This window comes from Prionailurus viverrinus, chromosome D1 (genome assembly GCF_022837055.1).
Source record: "Prionailurus viverrinus isolate Anna chromosome D1, UM_Priviv_1.0, whole genome shotgun sequence".
Lineage (NCBI taxonomy): Eukaryota > Metazoa > Chordata > Mammalia > Carnivora > Felidae > Prionailurus > Prionailurus viverrinus.
In genome coordinates, this window is record NC_062570.1 from 80,397,981 (window position 1) to 80,422,609 (window position 24,629).

Sequence of the window (24,629 nt, forward strand, 5' to 3'; positions counted from 1 at the left end):
GATGTTAAGTTTTCTAACCATTCTCCGGGCACCTGGGTGGCTCAGTTGGTTAAGCATCTGACTCTTGGTTTCGGTTCGGGTCATGATCTCACAGTTTGTGAGATAAAGCCCTGCGTTGGGCTCTGCACTGATAGTGTGGAGCTTACTTGGGATTCTCTCTCTGCCTTGCTCTCTGCTCCTCTCCTGCTCTCGCTCAAAATGATTAAACTTAACTCTTTAACCATTTTCATTTATTTTGAGATAAATAAAGGTCTCTGTAGGCATTGATACAGTGTATAGTGCAATTCATGCACCCAGAATTCTTGGAAGGTTCTGACGATGTTGGGTGTGCTTTATTGACTTAACTTATTTTGTCCGTTCTTTCTCTTCAAAAATTCCCTTCATTCTCTGCATTTACTTTGTTAATATTCCCTCCTTTGATTTGTTCTTGAAATATTTTTTTAAATGTAGCTTTTAGTCACCTGTCAGGTATCAACAAAAATGTTACTTTTTCTTGTAATTAACTCCTCACCTTCTGTGTCATGCATACGTTTTATTTATTTATTTATTTATTTATTTGTTTGTTTGTTTTGGTGATCAGAGAAAGAACATGTTTGGAGAAATTAGTAAGTCAAATAGACTTTCTATGAGGCCAGGAAGAAACTAAAATCTTTGTCTTCTTATAAATAAAGTTGATGTAAAATTGGAGAATCCAATTAAGCAAATTTTATTTCAAAATGTCAAGTTTAACTTCTGCCAGATCATAAGACACACCTGGCCAACTCTTTTGTCTTAAAAATAAACAGACAAAAAAATAGACAAAATACTTATAATCTGAAGGGTTAACTGAGATAAGAATACCCCCAATGCTAATACCCCTAAAGCCTCACAAAGGTTACAGATTATTTATAAATTTTACAAAAAGTGTTAATGATGCTTTATAAGTGAAAAGACAGAAAAGGGAAAAAAGAAAAAAATATGTGTAGGTAAAAAGCTATAATTATCAAAATATTGGTTTCATTTTCATTGTTCTAAATAGTGTGAAGTATCCAAATACACATATGAATTAAATACAGTTCCTACTCTCAAGAAGAATATAATATGATAGATTAAAGTGAGTAAATGACTATAGCTGATATCATGGCACTAATCATTTAATACTCAGTTTGTGACAGATAAATACATTCTCACATAAGAATCAGAATAACTCTGTAAAGTAAGTGCTATTGTGCTCTATACATGCGCACAGTACATATACATATATACATGTACTGAATATACACAGTACTCACTTCCCCCCTCCTTATGAATGAATGTTCTATGCTAATGTCAAACATGCTCCCTAATTTTCCAGCCTCTCTTGAAGTGAAATCTGACTGAAAATCTGCTAGTGGGAGTTAGCTGGAGTCTTGAAATTTTTGTTTTCTGATAAGGGGGCAGAGCCTTAGCTATATTTCTTAGTGACTACCTAAACATTTTTTAAAACTTGGATACAAATTTTACTCTTTTTTATGAAGGCAACTAGACATTTATGTGAGCAGCACTTCTAATTCACTTTTGGGGTGCTTCAGTCATGTACATTATTAAGCAGAAAATATATATGGATCGTTCAGAGAGCAAGCCCTGGTTGAAGCTTTACCTTGGTGAATTGCTGATTGTGTTCTATGATGACCATTTTTTTTAGCCTGTTCATATTATTTGACATTTAAAAACAGATGGGCAAATATTGGTGATGCAAATAGAACACAATGTTCAAACCATAAAGAAATAGGGGTGTCCAGATGGCTCAGTAAGTTGAGCATCTGACTCTTGATTTTAGTTCAGGTCATGATCCCAGGGTCATGGGATTGAGTCCCAAGATTGGCTCTGTGCTGAGCGTTGAGCCTGCTTGGGATTCTCTCTCTTTCCTTCTCTTCCCTTCCCCCCCTCCCAAATTAAAAAACAAAACAAACAAACAAACAAAAACCCAAAACACCCACACATATAAAATGGACTATGTGGCCCCAGAGACCATTCTTACCTTGAATCTGTATAGTTCTGTGATATTTCTTTGAGCTTAAATGAGCTCTGCTGATGCAGCTACTGAAAAACTTTGAGATAATTTGTCAGAGGTTTATGAAGATAACCACCTACTTTTTACTTTTGTCCTCTTTCATTAAGGCTGTTTTTTTTTCTTTTCTTTTTTTGCGTTTCCATGTGGTAGTCTGTGATCTTTAGAATATCTTCCCTTTTGCAATATTCAAAGGTTTATTTTAGTTTATTACCCTTCTCCCTATATCTTCTTGTGACTGTTATTTCATATACTAAAGAATTTGAGACTTCCAAAGAAATATATTCAATAAAATAGGTGAAAACAAATTTAAAGTATAAAATTAGGAACTGGAAAATCATGAATGACAGGAAGGGAATAAACTGTAGTTATATAAGCCTGAATTTCAAAGAAGTTCTTAAAATGAGCTACAAAAACAGTTTCTATAGATTATACCATTATACCATTCCACCCACTCCTCTCTTCCCCCCTCCCGAAACACACATGGGCTGCACAGTTACAGAAATCCCCATTTATTCATAGTTTCAACCAGTGCTTGGACACTGACATATCACAGTTAATTTGCCAATTATAATTAGGAGGCTATTTCAGTTTAATGGTTTAGGGTCACGGGTGATATCCTTCTTGGAAATATTTAAGCTGATTAAAATTTATTATTAAGTTGTTTATATATTATTTTAATGTTTATTTATTTTTGAGAGGCAGAGAGAGACAGAGCGTGAGTGGGGAGGGACAGAGAAAGAGAGAGGGAGACACAGAATCTTGAAACAGGCTCCAGGCTCTGAGCTGTCAGCACAGAGCCCTACACGGGGTTAGAACCCAAGAAACGCAAGATCATGACCTGAGCTGAAGTCAAATGCTTAACCAACTGAGCCACTCAGGCTCCCCAGGTTGTATATGCTTTATACAACATCTATCCTCTATCTACCTTATATGATAGTCTGCAAAGGGTTCAAAATCTGCCTGATTATGAAGAAAACCACCTCTATTTTCATCTGGGCTAGATACTTCTTTTTTCAGATAATGCCAAGAGTGTATTTTTGAATTACTCACAATTCTTGTTCTTCACAATCTACACAGAGATAATTTTTTCTCATGTAAGTAAAAACTTTTAATGATCAAAACAAGTAAAGTATATACATTTCAAATATATATGTATGTGTGTATACACATATATATGCACATATATTTAAATGATTTTAATGGTTAATTAGCACATCCATCACAGTTTCTTTTATTTATTTATTTATTTTTATTTTGGTGAAAATACTTAAACTCAAGTTTTAAGTACTCAAGTACACAACACTATGTATGACTATGGTCACCTCTGTTACACATGAGAGCATCAGAACTTGTCTATCTTATAACTGAAAGCTTGTACCCTTTTCCCAATCTCTTCCTATTTCTCCACTCTCCTGTCTCTGTCAACCATAATCCTACTCTCTATTTTGATTAGTTGGATTTTTTTTTTTTTAGATTCCATACATAAGTGATGCCATGCAGTATTTTTCTTTTTCTGGTCTGGCTTATTACAGAGATCTATTGCTATTTTCTTCATTAAAATTTTGAAAACAGTAATGTAATTCCTCCATTCTTTCTTTTTTTAAAATTTGTTTTATTGTGGGTCCTTTGCACTTCACCACACATTTTATACTCAGTTGGTAAAGTTCCAAATCAAACCCTGTTGAGATTTTAACTGAGTTTGTCTTGGGCGATGATCTGTGAATTTATAGTTTTAATCAGGTTTGGAAACATTTTCAACAAATATTTCATAAAATGTTTTCTTCCATCCTCCTTTGTTTCCCCCCTATTTTGGAGACTCCAATTTCATGCTTATTAGGCTCCTCAGCAATATCCTATTGGACACCTGGGTGGCTCATTTGGTTAAGTGCCAGACGTAGGCTCATTTCACGATCTCATCATTCATGAGTTTGAGCCCCACATCGAGCTTTCTGTTGTCAGTGTGGAGCCCACTTCAGACCCTCTGTCCCCCCCCTTTCTGCTACTCCCCACTCATGTTTTTTTCCCTCTCTCTCTCTCTCAAAAATAAGGACACATAAAAAAATCCTACAGTACAGGAATATTTTGTTTATGGTTATAAAAAACATACCTCTTTTTAAAATTTGAAGTATTTTCTATTGCTGTTTCTTCGTATGCACTACAAATATCCTATTCTTCTGTGTCTAATCTATTGTCATGACATTCCATGTATATTTTGTAAAACTAAGGTATTCCATTTTTTGTCTGCAGAAATTTAATGAAAACTGTTTTTTAATACTTCTCCTGTCTTTCTCTTTATCACACTCTTGCTGTCTTCTAGTTCTTGAACATATTGATTATAATTATATGAACTGTTTTGACATTATTTCTATTAATTCTACCATCTGTTAAGCCTCTGATTCTATTGATTTTTTCCCCATTATGGCTTATATTTTCCTGATTTTTTGCATGTCATAATTTTTTTCATTGTATGTCAAACAAATTGTTTTGATTATATGTCAAATATAAACCTTATCCTCTTTGATACTATATAACTTTTTTATACCATTAAATATTCTTAAATCTATCTCTTGGGTATATTTAAATTAAATATACATGTTACAATTAACACCAACACCACAGTGTAGTATTTATCAAAGCTGCAATAAAGAGGGAAAATATTTATTGGTTAGGAGACTTTATTATAAGAAAGCATTCAAAAACTATAGAGACTCACAAACATAACAGAAGAAGATTTAGAAAATGTATCAGAGAGAGTTGCAAATGAGAAATTGCCAATGGCCAGGATGGTCTCAGGGGGACTTAAGAGAGGAATATATAATAATCGATCTTATGTTCTTTATAGTTGTCTGTTGTGCTACATATGACTTAATAATTACAAAATCCACCCTTATTATAGCAGTACCTAAAACCCTCAATAAAATTAACAGTTTACACATTCTTTGGTGTAATGACATTTAGGGTCATTAAAAGAAAATATACATTTTGGGTTATGTCCAGTTAGAGACAATAGTATATCCACAGGTGTCAAGATAGAATGATTTCTAATATTCAAATAAGAGGAAATTTAACATAGATTTAACCATTTTGTGAGGTGTCCATTTCCCATAATGTGGGAGTCATTCTCAAGGGCTTTATAGCAAAGGAAATGGTAATCCACAATGGCTTGAGAACTTGTGGTCGTGAAACCTAGAGATGTTAATATTACAATTTTAATTTTTTTTAACATTTTATTTATTTTTGAGACAGAGAGAGACAGAGCATGAACGGGGGAGGGGCAGAGAGAGAGGGAGACACACACAGAATTGGAAGCAGGCTCCAGGCTCCGAGACATCAGCCCAGAGCCCGACGCGGGGCTCCAACTCACGGACCGCGAGATTGTGACCTGAGCTGAAGTCGGACGCCCAACCGACTGAGCCACCCAGGCGCCCCTACAATTTTAAAGATTAGGAGAATATCTATGAAAAAACTTGGCAGAAACTATGATAAACTGCACATACAATTTCATGGTATAATCTTTGGGAATCAGAAAATATGGCTTTAATTTTTGCTTCTGATACCAACTCTCTGAATGATTTAGATAAATTGTTTAATCTCCAGATCTGCAAAGCAGTATGTCTAACTTCCCATCCTACTCTAAAATGTGAGAACTATAAACACCACAAAATCATTACCAACCATGGTGTAGGAGAGCCCTGAAAAATAAATAATCATTAGCTCTTCTTTTTTCATTGAATTATAACTTTGTGTACAGGCCTGATCTAGGTTTTCCTGGAGCCAGCGGTAGAAGAGCAGTGATATCCTTAAAATGATTCAGATTAAACAAAAGTTGTTATCATGTATTAAGCTCCTACTAAGTACTGTTACATGATGAGTTTTTGCTCAATTAATTGCTAATACGATACCATACAGTAGTCTTTGTGAACACATCCGACATAAGAGCAAAAATGAGCTCTGTGAAAGCTTATACTCAAACAGGATAGTTGTTTAGTGTATGTCATAGGAAATGTCATACACATAAGCTTCATAGTTTCATCCAGGAATTGCAAGGAAAACAAACAAAACAAAATAAAGGAAAACTAGTATGGCCCAAACAGTCATTTGATACTCTCTTAACTCTGTTAAGCAGAAGAACTTCTGTTCCCAGGAGCTGTTTTTCACATATCGCATGGCAACATTTGCATTCCCTAGGAACAGCTTGAAATGAGGCGACAGCAACTCTTAAGAGAATTGCCTGCATGTTTTGCTAAATTCTTAAATGTAATGCTACTTGGGTTTTCAGATGTCCTGGGAATATTTCCAACTGTTTCTCCATATTTCTACTTGGTTCAATCAATACCCTATTAGGCACAATGGTTTTCTAGAACTCAGCCATGAAATTTTATGACTAGGTTTTCCATCCTCTTGCATCATTAAAAGACAAAGAGTCTCTTTGCACAATTTGCTAGAAAACTTCAGACAAAAAGTTCCTTTGATTATAGTGAATTAAGGCCATAGTCGTAGTCATTGTCTGATATTAACTTTAATGAAAAGCAATCTCCACCATTACTATAGATCATCAGGGATCTCTTATAGGTTTAGTTGGACTTGTTCAAAGAGAGGTTCTTGGCAGTATTATATAAATTTTAGTATGGTCAATTTGCCTGAATGACATCTAGGAGGCCACATGAAATATTATTAAAAGCAGCTTAGTGTGAGATTTATGGAAAATTGTTCTTGGTTTTATGAAAAAATAATCCATTGTATTTTATGTGGTTCAGAGAGGTAGGGAGATAGCTAATGTTTTGATTTCAAAATAATATCTCTACCATACTAAGAGTTATACATTGTCTGAGAAAGAGTAATGTCATATGCAATATTTCCTTATTGAGAATTTAAACTGAATCTTCCCAATAAGGGGCTTGAAGAAATTTACAAATGGACAGATCCAGTAGGACTTATAAAATAAAAAATAAATAAAACGCACAGAGATTATGAAAGAGTTGTTATCTCTGAAAGCTAGGCCCATATGGCTACTGTATTTGAGCATTGACTTTACCTCAGAGTCTTTTCCAAGTCTAAGTTAAATAAGGAATACACACATAGATACACACAGAAAGAATACACACACAGACACACATGTTTATACAAGAATTTTACTATGTATTATAAATTCATGTTATGCATACATAAGTTACTTGTGATATATATATATACGTATATATATGTATATATATTTAACTTTCTCATCATAATTATAATATTGAAATGTATTTCTTGTTTACTATGTTAATATTTGTTGAGCCTAGATTATTACCTGCTCATTTTAATTCTCACAATAAATCTGTGAACTTTATGCCGCTTCTTTTCCCTATTTTATAGGCAAGGAAAATATAGCCTTAAAGAGGTTAATGTGTCCAAAGTCCCACAACTTGTTGTATGTCAGAAATAGGTTACAAATTCAAATGTGTCTGATTCAATAACCTGAATATTATTTTTTCCATAGGGCTAAGAACCTCAGGTCCCTGTTGGTTAATCATAATATGGATGTATGTTGGGTTTCTGAATTACATGATGGGCTATATTTATAATTTTATTGCTATTACTGTCTTTTTGGGAAAGAGGGGTTTAGAAAGCTAATGGTGTAAATTTTAAATATTTCAAATATTTAAGTCTTGCCTTGACTATATAAATTTGCAATGATGCATTTAATACCAATGCCTACACATGAACGTTAAATAAAATGAATAGATCACTGTGAGCCTCAGTTTCCAAGTATCTAAAGCAAGGACCATAATAACTAATTACACATGTGTTGGGAATGTTTAAATGTAAATTTACTAATACAATCACTCACATACTCGTGTTCAATACTATTCCTCTTTGTAATTTCTCCCACTGTTACGTGAGTAAAGATATTCCTGTGTGAACACATACCACAACTGACTAATTCTCCTTGACCTTATTGGTAGTGTTGATTCTCTCCATAATTAATTTATAATAAATGAATGTTGTGTTGGATCGTGTTATATCAACTTTCGCAGGTTGCAGGTTAGAGAAAACTACCTTAACTACTTGAACTAGTTAAATACAAAGAGAAATCTATTTGAAGGATATTGAGGTGTCTTTCAGAACCCAAGGAGAGTTGAATTTACTTAGTAATCACATTTCAAAGTAGAAAATAGGTAGAGGTGCCTGGGTGTCTCAATTGCTTAGGTGTCCGACTTCAGCTCAGGTCATAATCTCACGGTTTGTGAGTTTGAGCCCTGCATTGGGCTCACTTTCAGTGCGAGAGCCCCCTTCAAATCCTCTGTCTCCCTTTCTCTCTGCCCCTCCGCTGCTCATCTGCAGGCTCTCTCTCTCTCTCTCTCTCTCAAAAATAAACATTTAAAAGAATAAAAATCTAGATGAGGGACATAATTACCTCTCCCACTCCCTCCCCAAATTCCAAAACATGCACACATTGTGTACAGCCTTAATATAGTAAACTAAAACCTTTTATAAATAACCCATTAATTTTTCTTGGTCCCAACTTTGTATTTGCTTTGAGAAAACATGTATGTCTACACACGTGATAATTATGCATATATAATTATATTTTATGATTTTTATGTAACATTACAAAAGTTTCCCCCCTCCATGGTTCCTCTTTGTCTTTATAGTACATACATATTAAGTGACTACGTAAATATCAGAAGTTTATATCAATTTGAGTACTAATGATTCTATATCTATGCTTCAGTATTACTGAAACTTTGTTAGCAATGCATATTTTAATTGATTTTTCTAATAATAGTAACTCAGGGTAACTTCAATAAACATTTCTTTTATGATTTCCAAGGATAAGCGTTTTCCCATATGTATGTTTACTCTTGCTTTTCTTCATGTGTCAATTGTCGTTTCCTATTCATTTAACTTTGAAAAGTACACCCCGAAATGTATACGTTCAAATTTAGGTGTTTTCTTCTTTGGTAGTTATGAATTGCTGGGAAGGCTAAAAGAGAAAAAAATGTATCATTCGCATTTCCATTTGCAACATTGTTACATCCGTTAGGATGAATGACACATTGTGTCAGAGTGAGTGAAATTTGATAGATGACTGGGAAGGTTGGAGAACAAAACTCCTTAGACCATGTTTATAGCTTCAATGCTGCCAGATGCTCTTTTCCTAAAGCTGCCTTATTGACTGAATTTGAAATAGCTAACAGGCAAAACAAAATTAAAGAGAAAAAGCATGATAAATGAGCATTTGGAAGGCAAAGTCAAGGATATAAACAGGTAACCTTTCCCTTGAAACCATGTTTTAAAAGACAGACTATAATTCTTCTGAACTATATAATGTAAATAACATGGAAGTTGGCTTTAAAGTATAATTGATTGCTCTGTTTACAGGAAAACATAAATCAAGAGACATGCAAAACAAGGGTGGGACATATCAAAAGAAACAGAATATGGAATTATGGCAAAAGAATGATGAAGAGAGATCCTGAGTTGTTAAGAAAATTACAAGCCATTCATTTTTATTTCCATTGTTTTCTAGATAGTGATGGTTAAAGCTATTAACACCAGGATGGGAATATGACAAATAGCATGCCTGGGCTAGGAGTTCTCCGGAGTAGACAATTCTACAGTATAATTTTTATTTGGCCATAATTAAACACCCTGTTTCTTTTGTTTATAATAGAAGGCGGTGAGTAAATGCTGAAGAAAGGTTCTGAAAGAGTGCAGAATTCCCTCACAACTGTCTCTCCAACTTTGGCTGATAAAACACTCCTTGTGTTTGATTTCTGCACTGAGGCTGATTCACAAAACTCAGGACCTCAGGGCCATCTGCACTGGTACTGTTTTGCCATCTATCCAACATGGGTAAACAAAGATGTCTCTTGTCACCAGCCCTTCAAAACAGAACCTTCGATACATTTTTGTATGGCTGGGAAAAATAGTTCTAGTATCAGTCAGTGGGTGTCCTGGAAATTTTTCCTGTGATAACTTTTTGAAGCAGAACAGAGACTGTTATTTTGGGAATTCAGTTGTCCTTCCAGATGATCTAGACATGTAGCGGGCCCTAGTCAGGCAGAACCACGTTCACGCTCCAAATCTGCCACTATCTCAGGTGGTGTGGATCCTGACAAATGACTTAATCTTTTTGGGTCTCATTTTTTCCCACATGTAATATTTAGATAAAATGGTGTGTGACATCACTGGGAGGATTACAAAGAACTCTATTTTAGGCAATCTTCCGATAAAAAAGCAAAACACAACAAACAAAAAACACTGCCCCTGGGAGAAAAGTGGCCCTACAAATGATGCGTCTTCTTTCCTTCTATTTATATTCTAGCTGATGGTACTTCAGCTGATCTACATTTAGTGTCCAAGGAATCTCATTTGGTCTCACCATTTATCTGTGTTTTCTGGAAAATTGCATAAATATTCAATTGACTTTGACTATGCAAACACACCTACATTTGGAAGGCCGGTTAATGATTTTAACAGTTTGGAAAGATTTGGAAACAATTAATCTTAGAAATAGGCCTGTTTGTTGGAGGTCAAACACGGCTAAACATAATGCGGAGACTAGCAGTTTTGATAGATGATAGATAGATAGATAGATAGATATAATTTCTATATAAAGTATATAGAGATAGATATTTTATATGTATAAGTGTGTATATTCTCACATAAACATACTCAGAAAATGAATTTACCACATACATATATAATAGTATGATCTGACTTCCTCTTTGTAATACTAATTTATGAAAAAGTTCCAATTTTGTTTTTTAGAAATTCCTTAAACACAACTTTTTTAATGGCTATAGAATATATAATTTTTGAATGCATCATATGTTTAATAATTCCTTTATTAAAAGACATTTTGATTTCCTCTGGATTTCGTGATTAACATTGGGAGGATGATATTTGCAATAATCTTGAGTAAGTTGCATGTCTTTCTCTAGGATAGATTTATAGAATTATTATCTTTAAATTTGTTAAATTAACAGGATAGCATTACCAACTCACCTTATAGTACACTATATATATTTTTTAACTTTTTTTAATGTTTATTTATTTTTGAGAGAGAGAGAGACAGAGTGTGAGCGGGGGAGGGGCAGAGAGAAAGGGAGACACAGAATCCGAAGCAGGCTCCAGGCTCTTAGCTGTTAGCACAGAGCCTGATATGGGGCTTGAACTCACGAACCATGAGATCATGACCTGAGCCGAAGTCGGATGCTCAACCTACTGAGCCACCCAGGTGCCCCAGTACACTATATTTTAAATGCAGCCGCCATAGAAATATCCATAAAAGGTAAATATCATTTTTTAAACTTTTCATCTTAAATCCTCAATGGGTTTCCATTACTCTCAGAATAAAACATACCATTGTTTTTCTCATTGAGATGTGCAATTTACATATAACATTGCACTAGTTTTAGGTGTGCAGCATAATGATTTGATGTATAAATTGCAAAATGATTACCAAAATAAGTTTAGTTAACATCCACCACTGCATAGTTACAAACTTTTTTTCTTGTGATGAGAGCTTTTACGATCTCTCTTAGCAACTTTCAAATATACAGTACAGTATCGTTTATGACAGTCACTATACCTTACACAAAATGCAGAATCTTAAACGTAATCCAGGGTTCTGTATGATTTGGCTTCTGCTCACCTCCCTAACTTTATCCCAAACCACACTCCCACCTCCTCACCTTCCTTCAGCCATGCTTGTCTTCATTTGGTTTCTCAACAAATCAGGGCATTTCTCACCACAAGTCCAGGGGGCCCGCTCTTGCCTGGATATTGCATTCTTGATCACTTCCTTCATATCTCAATTTAAATATCACTTCTATGGGAGATTTTCCTAGATCACCTTCTCTAAAAGTCACTTTCTCCAGCTGCTTCCCATTGCATCAGTGAGTTTATGTATTTATTTATTTTATCGCTCTAATCCTAGTAGAAGGAAAGCCCCCTGAGGGGAGGAACAGGGATCTAGGCACAATGTAAAATATATTGTAAGTGCTCACTATTTGACAAATAGCCATTGCTTGCAAAGGATGGTTACAAATTAGCTCTCAAATATGCTGCAACTATTTCCTCATCATTTTCTTTTATTTATGTATTTTTGTGAGATAATATTTTACATATTTATACAGTCAAATATTATATTCATTTATTATTTTTATTTTAATCTTTGTGCTTGCAAAATATTGGGCTATCTGAGATGAGTTCCTAATGATATCTTCTTCCACATGCTTATGACTTCAATTTTCACTTAAAACTGCTTTCGTCTTTCTAAAATTTATGTTGGTATATAGTGCATGGTAATGACTTATCTTCTATAAGTATCAATATTTGGAATACTCTTATCACCATTGATACATGATCCGTACATTCTCCCTTGGTCAGAAATGTGTGGTAGACAGAGTAACGTTCCCTCCCAAAGTGTCCATGTCTTTACCTTTAAAACCTATGAATAGCCTATTGCCTGGAACAAGGGGCTTTCCTCGTGTGATTAAGTTAAGGGTTTTTACATGAGGAAATCTTGAATTATCTAGGTGGGCTCAATATGATCACAAGGGTCTTTATAAGTCGGAGGCAGAAGGGTCAGGGCCCAGAAGCATATGTGATAACAGAAGTCAGAGAGAGATTGGAAGATGGTAGGCTGCCGCTGACTTTGAAACAGAGGATGGGGCCACAAGCAGAGAAATGTAGGTGACTTTTTTTTTTGGAGAGAGAAAGACAGAAAGAAAGGCAGAGAGAGAGAAATCGAGGAGGGGATGGGCAGAGAGAGAGAGAGAGAGAGAGAGAATTTTAAGGAGGCTCCATGCCCAGAATGGAGCCTCAACAGGGGTCATGAGTTCACGACTTGAGCCAAAATCAAGTGTCAGACACTTAACCAACTGAGCCACCCAGGCGCCCCAATGTAGGCAACTTTTAAAACCAGAAAAGGCAAGGAAACAGATTCTATCCTGGAGCAAGCAATGCAGCCACACTGACACCTTTATTTTAGTCCTGTTAGACTCAGTTCAGACTTCTGATCTCACGATAGTTTTCACTGTGTGTTGTTTTATGTCACTAAGTTTGTTATATTTTGTTACATCCTTAAAAATCTAATACAAAATGCTTATTTGAATATCTTCTGTTCTAATATGTAGTATAAGTGTAATACCTGTATCAATCTGTCTTCCAAAGACTTGCCTATCATCTATCTATCATGTATCTTTCACCTATCTTTCATTTATCATCTATGTATCTATCAATCTATATATCTATCTCTATTATCTATCTTATCTCTATATATATCATGTATATATCATCTATCATCTATCTCCTTTCCTTGGAACAAATACATGTACAAGGTCTTTTCCAAACTTGAATTTTTTTGTAATTTCTTAAACACTTTATTTTAGTTACTGTAAATATAAAAGAGTGAGATACATGTAAAAGCATATATAGATTATACACACATATACATATACATGAATATAAATAAGAATTTTGCTAACAAAAGTCCAACTTTATTGGGGACGACCTTGTGCTATTCATCTTTGCTAATAGGTGTAACCACATGATCACATTATGGACTATGGGATGGAAAGAGTTCTCATGATCACTACAGTTTTCTTGAAAACAGATTCTGGCAGCAGTATTCCTCTTCTTCATGCCCTCATTAGGAATAGAGATGGGATTTCTCAAGTGAAGAGTCAGTCAGTTTGTGCTTGAAACAGAGACACTAGAAAATCTGCTAAACTTATTATAGTTTGAGTTCAGCTGAAGCCAATTCTAACTGATGAAATTTAAATTGCTCCCGTACCCTAATGATTCTCTTAACTTCAATCTTTTTTTAAAAGTAATTTTTAAAATTTTTTTATTAAAAACTAATTTTTCTGTGTCAACTTTCAAAACAAATCATTTTTTTTTTTTGCTTGCAAAACCATTCCACTGGCATTTTGTTTGCAATTATAGTAAACCAAACAATAAATAAATGTGAGAGAGTGAACATGTTAATGGTGTTCAGTCTCACTATCTAACATGGCACATGGTATACTTTTTCATTTACTCATATATTTTGTTTTTGTCTCTTAGGAAAGTAATTTTATTTCTTCTCGCGCGATTTCTCAGATTTTGGCTTACCAACTCTCTAATGACTTTGATTTTTATTGAGCCAAATGGAAAAGATGGAATCAGTCGGATTATTAAGAGATGTTGTGCACCAAGGAAACCAAAAAGAATAATCAGCAATTTTTCATATTAGTGAGGGAAATCATTGTCATCAGAAATTAAACTAACATTAAAAATAGGTATGTTTTCTATGTATACATAGTAACCAAATAATGATGTGAAAGACCATTGCATACCCTATGCACAATAATCACACAACTATAAAAACTCAACATATTCAGAAAAAAAAAAGAAAGAAAGAAAAAGTAGATTACCTACAAAAATATAGCCAATTGTCTCCCTGGGTTAAGTTCAAATATAATATTTGTCTTTCTCTGTCTGATTTGTTTCATTTAACATCATGCCCTCAGAGTTCATCCATGTTGTTGCAAAAGGCAGGGTTTCCTTCTTATTGAAGTCTGAATAATATTTGTGTGTGTGTGTGTGTGTGTGTGTGTGTGTGTGTGTTTAGGGTTATACATTCAAAACCAGAAATGTGTCTTTCATGGGAAGAGGAACCTTCTCTGGTATGGACTGATTGGAAAACGTCTTTGGAGAGCTTACTCATGTTTAAGAATTCCTGCTGACATTTCTTTGCCATATATTACCAGTCTGTGAAGCCTCCTGATGATTCTGATTCGAGATCAGCCATTGAACAGGACAACGAAGCTATGTGGAAGTGTCAGTCAGCAGGGAACATGTCTATTACCTGACTCATTTCTTTGATAGTACGGGGCCAATTTTTGAACAATGAGATGGATAAGTCATGTTTTGCGAGGGACTGTAATGAAAAGAGGCTTGGATGAAAATAGAGTAAAATTTAATTTAATGATTAATATATAATACTAATATTTTCTATCATTTCCAACTAATTACTAGGGCTGCTAAAGGTTTGTACAATAGTCAGGAAGTGAATATTTGAGTCTGGAATATCCTATTGTACTTTGATATAAGAATAATGTAGTCCTTTGGGTGTTGAGTTTGATAAGTTCTTTATAGATTTTGGATACTAACCCTTTATAAGATATGTCAACTGCAAATATCTTCTCCCATTCCACTGGTTGCCTTTTATTTTTGCTGATTGTTTCCTTTGCTGTGCAGAAGCTTTTTATCTTACTGAGATCCCAGTCATTCATTTTTGCTTTTATTTCCCTCGCCTCTGGAGACATGTTGAGTAAGAACATGCCAAGGCCAAAGAAGTTGCTGCCTGTTTTCTCCTGTAGGATTTTGATGGTTTCCTGTCTCACATACAGGTCTTCCATCCATTTTGAATTTATTTTTGTGTATGATGTAGAAAGTGGTCCAGTTACATTCTTCTGCATGTTGCTGTCCAGTTTTCCCAGCACCATTTGCTAGAGACTTTTTCCCAATGGATACTCTTTCCTGCTTTGTTGACGATACATTGGCCATAGATTTGTGGGCCCATTTCTGGGTTCTTTATTCAGTTCCATTGACCTGCGTATCTATTTTTGTGCCAGTACCATACTGTCTTGAAGATTACAGCTTTGTAACACAGCTTGAAATCCGGAATTGTGATGCCTTCAGCTTTGGTTTCCTTTTTCTACATTACTTTGGGTATTTAGAATATTTTCTGGCTCTATACAAATTTTAGAATTGTTTGTTATAGTGCTGTGAAGAATGCTGGTGTTATTTTGATAGGGGTTGCATTGAATGCATAGATTGTCTTAAGTAGTATAGACATTTTCACAATATTTGTTCTTCTAATCCATAAGCATGGAATGATTTTCCATATTTTTGTGTCTTCTTCAATTTCTTTCATAGGCTTTCTATATATAGCTTTCAGAATAGAGATTTTACCTCTTTGTTTAGGTTTGTTCTCAGGTATTTTATGGGTTTCGGTGCAATTGTAAATGGGATTGAGTCCTTGATTTCTCTTTCTGCTGCTTCATTATTGGTGCATAGAAATCTAACTGATTTCTGTATGTTGATTTTATATCTTGGGGCTTTGTAGAATTCATGTAACAGCTCTAGTATTTTTTGGTGGAATCTCTCAGGTTTTCAATGTGGAGAATCACATCATCTACAAAGAGTAAAAGTTTGACTTCTTCTTTGACAATTTGTATGCCTTTTATTCCTTTTTGTTGCCTGATTGCTGAGGCTAGGACTTCCAGTATTATTCTGAACAATAGTGATGAGAGTAGACATCCCTGTCATTTTCCTGATCTTAGGGGGAAAGCTCTCAGTTTTTCCCCATTGAGGATGATATTAGCTGTGGGCTTTTCATATATGGCTTTTATGATGTTGAGGATATTGGCCTGTGACTCTTTTTAGAATTCCTTGATTTTGGAATCAAGGTAATGCTGTCTTCCTAGAATGAGTTTGGAAGCTTTCCTTCCATTTCTATTTTTTGGAACAGTTTGAGAAGAATACTTATTAACTCTTCTTTAAGTCTGGTAGAATTCCCCTGGGAAGGCATCTGGCCCAGGACTCTTATTTGTTGGAAGGTTTTTATAATTGATTCAATTTCTTTGCTAGTTATGCATCTGTTCAAATTTTCTATCTCTTCTTGTTTGAGTTTTGGTAGTGTGTGAGTGTCTGGGAATTTGTCAATTTCTTCCAGATTGTTCAGTTTGTTGGCTTATAATTTTGCATAGTATTCTCTTATAATTGTTTCCATTTCTGTGTTGTTGGTTGTGATCTCTCTTCCTTTATTCATGATTTTATCTATTTGGGTCCTCTCTCCTTTCTTTTGGAGAAGTCTGGCTAGGGGTTTATCAATTTTGCTTATTCTTTTAAAAAACCAGCTCTTAGTTTCATTGATTGGTTCTACTGTTTTTGTTTGTTTGTTTGTTTTGGATTCTATATCATTTATTTCTGCTCTAATCTTTATTATATCCCTTCTTCTGCTGGCTTTTGGCTTTATTTGCTGCTCCTTTTCCAGTTCTTTTAGATGTAAGGTTAGGTTGTGTATTTGGGACCTTTCTTGCTTCTCAAGGTAGGCCTGAATTGCAATATACTTTCCTCTTAGGACTGCCTTTGCTGCATCCCAAAGGTTTTGGGCTATCGTGTTTTCATTTTCATTTGCTACCATGTATTTTTTTTTAATTTTTTTTTTTAAATTTTTTTTCAACGTTTTTATTTATTTTTGGGACAGAGAGAGACAGAGCATGAACGCGGGAGGGGCAGAGAGAGAGGGAGACACAGAATCGGAAACAGGCTCCAGGCTCTGAGCCATCAGCCCAGAGCCCGACGCGGGGCTCGAACTCACGGACCGCGAGATCGTGACCTGGCTGAAGTCGGACGCTTAACCGACTGCGCCACCCAGGCGCCCCATTGCTACCATGTATTTTTAAATTTCTTCTTTAATGTCCTGGTTAACCCATTCATTATCTAGTAGGATGTCCTTCAACCTCCAAGTATTTGGGGACTTTCTAAATTCTTTTCTGTGGTTGATTTCAAGTTTCATAGTGTTGTGATATGAAAATATGTATGGTATGATCTTGATCTTTTTGTATCTGTTGAGGGCTGATTTGTGACCCAGTGTGTGATCTATTCTGGAAAATGTTCCATGTGCACTTGAGAAGAATGTGTAGATTCAATCCAGTGAAGAAATGTGCAGAAAACATGAATAGACATTTTTCCAAAGACATATGGCTAACAGACACAAGAAAAGATGCTCAACGTTACTCATCATCAGGGAAATACAAATGAAAACCACAACGAGATACAATCTCACACCTGTCAGAATGGCTAAAATTAACAGCTCAGGAAACAACAGATTTTGGCAAGGATATGGAGAAACGGGAACCATTTGCAATGTTGTTGGGAATGCAAACTGGGGCAGCCACTCTAGAAAACGGTATGGAAGTTTCTCAAAAAATTAAAAATAGAACTGCCCTATGACCCAGCAATTGCACTACTAAGCATTTATCCAAAGCATCCAAAAATGCTGATTTAATGGGGTACATGCACCCCAATGTTTATAGCAGTGCTATCAACAATAGCCAAATCATGGGAAGAGCCCAAATGTCCTCAACTGATGAATATATAAAGAAGATGTTGTACATATATACAAGGGAGTACTACTCAGTGATGAAAAAGAATAAAATCTTGTTATTTGCAACAACATGGATAAAACTAGAGTGTATTTTGCTAAGCAAAATAAGTCAGAGAAAGACAAATATCATATGATTTCCCTCATATGTGGAATTTGGGAAATGTAACAGATGAACACACCGGAAGGGAAGGAAAAATAAGATAAAAACAGAGAGGGAGAAAAATCATAAGATACTTTTAAACATAGAGAACAAACTGAGGGTTGCTGGATTGCAGGTGGGTGAGGGATGGGCTCAATAGGCTATAGACATTAAGGAGGTCATTTCTTGGGATGAGCACTGAGTATCTTATGTAAGAGATGAATTACTGGGCTCTACTCGTGAAACCAAGATGACACTGTATCTTAACAAACTTGAATTTAAAATATGAAAAATAAAATAAAATAATAAAATAAAATAATGTGGTCCTGTTATTTTACTTTTTTAAGCTTTAAATGTGTTCAAGATATGAACATGCAGTCTCCCAAATGTTTTGAGCAGATCTTAGCCTCTCAATAACCAATGCTGTGGCTGGACCAGCCTTGCAATTCTTAATATGATTGCAAGGCACCCTTCAAAAATAATCACCAAGAAACTTTGACAAACAAAAAGTTTAATACCTACAAGTCCTATAAATAACATGGTATACCTGGGGCCACACAGTGAGGTCACAGGTAGAAAGAGAGAGGAAGAGAACATTGACCTGTGTTCTGCTTTTATATTGGGGTCTAGAGTAGGGGTATAGGGTTTTGGGGCTCACTTTTTATTAGTGAATTTAAAACATAAAATTGGGAATTTAAAGCACAGGAAGAGGACAACAAAAAGTGGTCCAAATGGTCAATTTTCAAAATCAACCAAGATCTTTAAAGCCAAGGATCCTGCTGTGGGAGGAGGGAGTAGAAAGTTGCCTGACCTAGTCCTGGCTGGCAATGTGTTTATTCAAAATAGCCATCTTTGAAGTAAATATTTCTTTGAAGTGGATGCCTCTTTGAAGTAGATGCTTCTGCAATCAAAGTTTAAGTCAGGAACTTGCATTACAAAGAGAGAGAACAGCCAACCTTGAAGGCTTACACTATACCAAATTAAAGTGACTTCATAAAGTGACTTCCCCATAAAAGTGGGAACTCAAACAGCATCATAAAGAACCGTACTGCAAAGGCTTGGACTTCACACAATATGCATTTTATTTTAGCAGTGGCTCACAGCATGCTCTGTGTAATTACACTGTGATATAACTTACTACCTATATTGACTGCCTTTCATCCTTCTCTATATCAAGAAACAGGCTGTCTGAATAAAATGCATGTCTTTGCAACAGTTTGTAAAGCAGTTGGCATCAGTGTGTTGAAACAATGACAATGTTTGAATCAAGCTCAAATAGAGTATATTCTTTAGACAGCTGTTATTGACTTTTTCAATTTTTTTTTCAGGGTGAGGATTGTAAGCCTTAAAATAATAACACACATTTTAAAATTCAAATAAAAATTTTGTGATTTTTTTTTATTGAGTGATCTCTTGTATTTTTAGAGTACCTTATAGCTTTCTAACACATATGCATTATCTTATTTTGATTCTAATTCTAACAAAAACTTTATATGGAAGGAAGAACTGACCTTCTGATACCATTTTTAAATGTAAAAAAACCCCTGATAATTAGAAAATTTACATAACTTGTCCAAGATCATGCACTAAGAACCAAACCTGGAGCTAATAGCCAGATCCTGAAATGGTGTCCTGGAAAGTACTTTAATCCTAAGAGAGCATCTCTTACAAATAAATAAGAGTGAGACAATTCAATAGAAAAAGGACAAAGATCTTCATCAGACATCACAAAACATAATACTGAAGTGGTCAATAAACATAAGAAGAGGTTCATAACATCATTACTTGATCATCAGAAAAACGCAAAATACAATCGCAAAGAAATACCATTACTTATCCACTAGAGTATTCAAAAATAAAAAAAAAAATGATAAGGATATATAGCAGGTAGAAAATCATATATTGCTGGCCTTATCTGCAAAAATAAATATACTATCTTATGGCCCCAAAATTCCATTTCAAAATGTAAGGTCAAAGTAAACTCATAGCAGTATATATATATATATATATATATATATAATATTATTATTATATTTTATAGTATATATTGTAGTTACTTATTATATCTCATAGTATATATTATAATTATCTTTCTTTAGTATATCTTATAATATCATATCTTATATGTAGATATTATATATCTGTCTATAGGGAGTAGCTATATTTTTAATGTATATTTGGGAAGAAGTGTTTAGGATCTTGGGGGTGTCCATATTAATATGTCCATCCATATTAATGTGGATAATAGTTATATGGGTGTCTACAAATACAAAAGTATGATGAGAAGTACACTTAATATTTGTACACTTTATTGCATATATGTTACTACCTCAGTAGTTCTAAACTATGAATTGACAGCAGGTAATGATCAATGAGATATTTAAGGACAAATTTTAACACTAATGCCAGAGAGCCTTCTTGCTCAACTATAGACCCTAAAAGTCAAAACTAGAAAGAGACAAGAATGCTTAACTCATGCTTTGACTGAAACTCATTGTTCTTATTTCTTGTTGCACTTTCTTCAGACATTGATGAAGGTGTTTTGCAATGACTGGAACATTCCAGCTGCCAGGCCCGAAAAACCCTGATAGCAATGGAATGCCTTCTCTTCTGTGCCCATAATCGTATGCTGAACACATACCCACCCCTACCCATGATCACATGCTCCCTGCCTGTTCTCTTGCACATGCCCCCCTGAACCTCTTCCTATAAAACCCTAGGAGTCCATCTGGCCAGCAGAGAGATCAGTTGTTAAGGCTTGAGGCTGTCAGCTTCCTTGGCTGCCAGTACCCGAAACATATCTCCCTTTCTCTTTTCCAAACCCTTGTCTGTTGAATTATTGGCTTCTCTTGTGATGAGTTTGAGTTTGTTCTGCAACAGTATTGGCAAACCCTCGTTGCCGGGAGGTATACTTTCGATTTATCCTCCCCTTTGGGATTCCTGGGATGGAGCAGTTGACCATGGCAGCGGGGCAGGGCTCTCCTGTTCCTTTCCTGAGTTAGCGGCTGTGACAGATGGTAACACCAGCACAATAATTAAAAAAAAAAAACAACAAAAGAAACAAAACTAAAAAAAAATCAGCAAGATTTTCTCTTAACAAAATGGAGCATTGTAATTTATATCATTAAAGACAAATAAGGAATTATATCCAGTAAAATCATGAGAAATTATCAACACAATTAAAAGGAATATCCATAAAGTATTATTTAGATATTAATAATGAATACATAAAAATAAAATCAACAGTAATGTAAGAAAGTAGTCTTCCAGAAATTTAATGATGAAGAAAATAGTTGGATTTTTTTTTTTAATTTAAGAAATTAATCCAAAAGCAGTAGCTTCTGACTACTGTATATATTCTGGAAAATAGTTAGATTTTTTTTTTTAATATAAGAAATCATTCCAAAAGCACTAACTTCTGACTACTATGTGTATTCTGGACAGTTTAAAAAAATGGAAAGGAACAAGTTACAAGAGAATTAAAAGAGATAATACATAAGAAAATATCCAATTTAGCAAATTAAAAAATTTTTGCTATTTTATTCCCAGTACCTGAAAGGAAGATTGACAAATAATTAGCGTTTAAAAATATTTAATGAATAAAGGGCTTTTCCAGGTCTTATTTACACCTTTAAATAGAAAGCTCCCAGCAATTTCCCAACTCAAAGAATGGTAAAAAGACATTTTTTAAAATGCTTATCTATTTATTTTAGAGGGGGGAAGGGAAAGAGAGAGACAGAGACAGAGAATCTGAAGTAGGCTCGTGCTGTTAGCACAGAGCTAGAGGCAGGTCTCCACCAAGGGCTCAAACTCACGAACCAAACTCACACACTGTGAGATGATGACCTGAGCCAAAGTCAGATGCTTAACTGACTGATGTGCCCCCAAAAGACTTTTTAAAGCAAATCATTACAAACATTCTGAATGCTAAAAATAAACAGCCTCAGGTGCTAGAAGGGTCCAGAGAAAAAATCAGCTTAAAAATCAAAGAATACAGGTGTTTGACCTACTCAATTACTGTGGTGGTAAATATTTCATACAACTATCACTTCCACCACCACAGCCCAGTCCTCCATTGCATGGTATCCTAGTAATGGCTGCCATGTATAAATAGTGAACCATTCGTATTACATTGTCACGGCCACTGTGGCAGAGTTGTCCGAATACGATAAATTACAGAACTAGTAAGGGAGTGAACAGGAGATTAGGTTCATTGTGAGAAGTGATATCTCACACTGTCCTAAATATTGGAAATTTACTCTGTGGATTTGGAATGGGTGCCTTAAGTACACGAAAGTGACAAATTATTATGAGAAATAAATAACATTGAGAGCATCTCTAAACAGAAGACTATTCCTCGAACGTACATGGATGTGATGATTTACAGCAGTCTCATGATGGGGCAGTATCATTAGGATTTCATGCACCACCACCAACTCCTTAAAGAATAGTGTCTGATAACCCATCTGGTTATCTTCTCCCTCTTTAGAGATAGCACGTTGACCATTTTAGAACACAGAATTAAAATTGAATAATGAGACTTCCAGTTTGGGCCCAACATGTAACAAGCTTAGATATTGTTGCTCCATTCTAGCAACAAGTGAAACACTGAACAAACAGAAAAACCAACAACTCTTCTTAAATCTGTAAAATAAGTGAGGTCACAGGGCGAAACAAGTATACCATGTGTTTTCCAAGACATTTCCAAGGCAAGTGTAAAGATAATTCTCTTGTGTGAATTTCAACCTATGGAGATGTTTGAGTCATGAGAAATTTGGAAGTACAGACAGATGCCATAGTTAATATTAAATGAAGAGGACAATTGTATCATTTTTGAGAAAGAAAAAAGCATATCCACTGACATTTGCAAATTGTCCTGTAGCTCACTGGTAGGCCATGACAATCTTCCATTAGACATAAACAATCTCGGAGAATACCAACTTCCAATGAGGTTGCTCTGAAAATGTGATAAAATGTGGCAAAGTCATTTTATAATTTTAAGCACAAATAAAAACAAGGCATCTGTGCTACTTGCTGCTTACCTAATACTGCACATCCCTCTCTCTTGGCTAAAATGAGTAGCTATTACATCTTTATTAATGACAGCTTTATTATCCCTCTTATCTGTCATCCCTATAAATAAGATTTATTGAGATATTTTATCCTACAACTTCCATCACTTTCTGAGAGCATCCAATCTAAAGCAAACTCCACTTCCTTAGACCTCCCTCAAATCTCCCAGCTGAATATCATACAATAGATTCTTTCTATTGGTCTCTTTTAGGGGCACCCAGTGGTTTCCCCAAGGTATGTGTTCACCTTCACTGCAACTTGTTCAACTATAGGTGTGTTCCTGGTGGTCTAGCCTGGACGATATTGACATTTCCAAGAAGAGACATAGATTATATAACTTTCAATAAAATCCTTTGTGCCTCTAAGTAAATCTGTGAGGTCTGGAAATGTTTGCTGTATTTCCTTTCTTACAATTTTCCTTTTATTTCAAAAAAATGGGAAAATATTGTCATTTAAAATGGCTAAATAGTGCCATAGTGCCAAACATGTCAAATGATTGGCAAAATTAATTTGTGAAATGAAACTTCTTTACTGGTGACTCATATCGGCAGATTAGATCTATATAGCTGACAGATAAACCCGTTCTGAATGAAAAATTTAAGTAACACTGTTCATCTATTATATTCTTAGAAATTGACTTAGTGATTACTCTGAGAATCTTCATAAAGTATGTGACATTGATAAATAAAGTTAGTGAACAGTGATGCAAAAGTGAACTGATTATTCAAAGGCCAAAAAGGTAACAGGTGATAAAGGTGCAATTTATGTAGAATGATCCAGAATCAAATTAATTAAATCTGTCTCTTGTTATATTTCTACATGGATAAATAAAGTAACATTTTCTGAACAGCTAATATTAAGTCATCAATTATTCTATTCTTTATGAACTCCATTAACAGTTAAATAATATATTTTTTTCAGTTGAAAATGGTTGTTTTCAGTGGTCAAATATTTGACTCTTTAAACAGTGCATTCCTTAATGTTATGCACATTGGCATGTTAGGGGTGAGATAACAGAAAAATGAATTTTTTAATCTTTACTCCCATATTTTTCAGGGTCTTTTTAAATTGTTTCACTGTTTTTTGCAGTTTGTACTATTGTTTTCTAAAGCAACTATAGGTTATTGTAAAAGAGCTGATAACTGGAAAAGATCAAGGTAGCAATTTAAAAAATATATCCATTAAAAACAGAAAGAAATTTCCCTTTAGAAGAATGTGAAGCTCAGAAC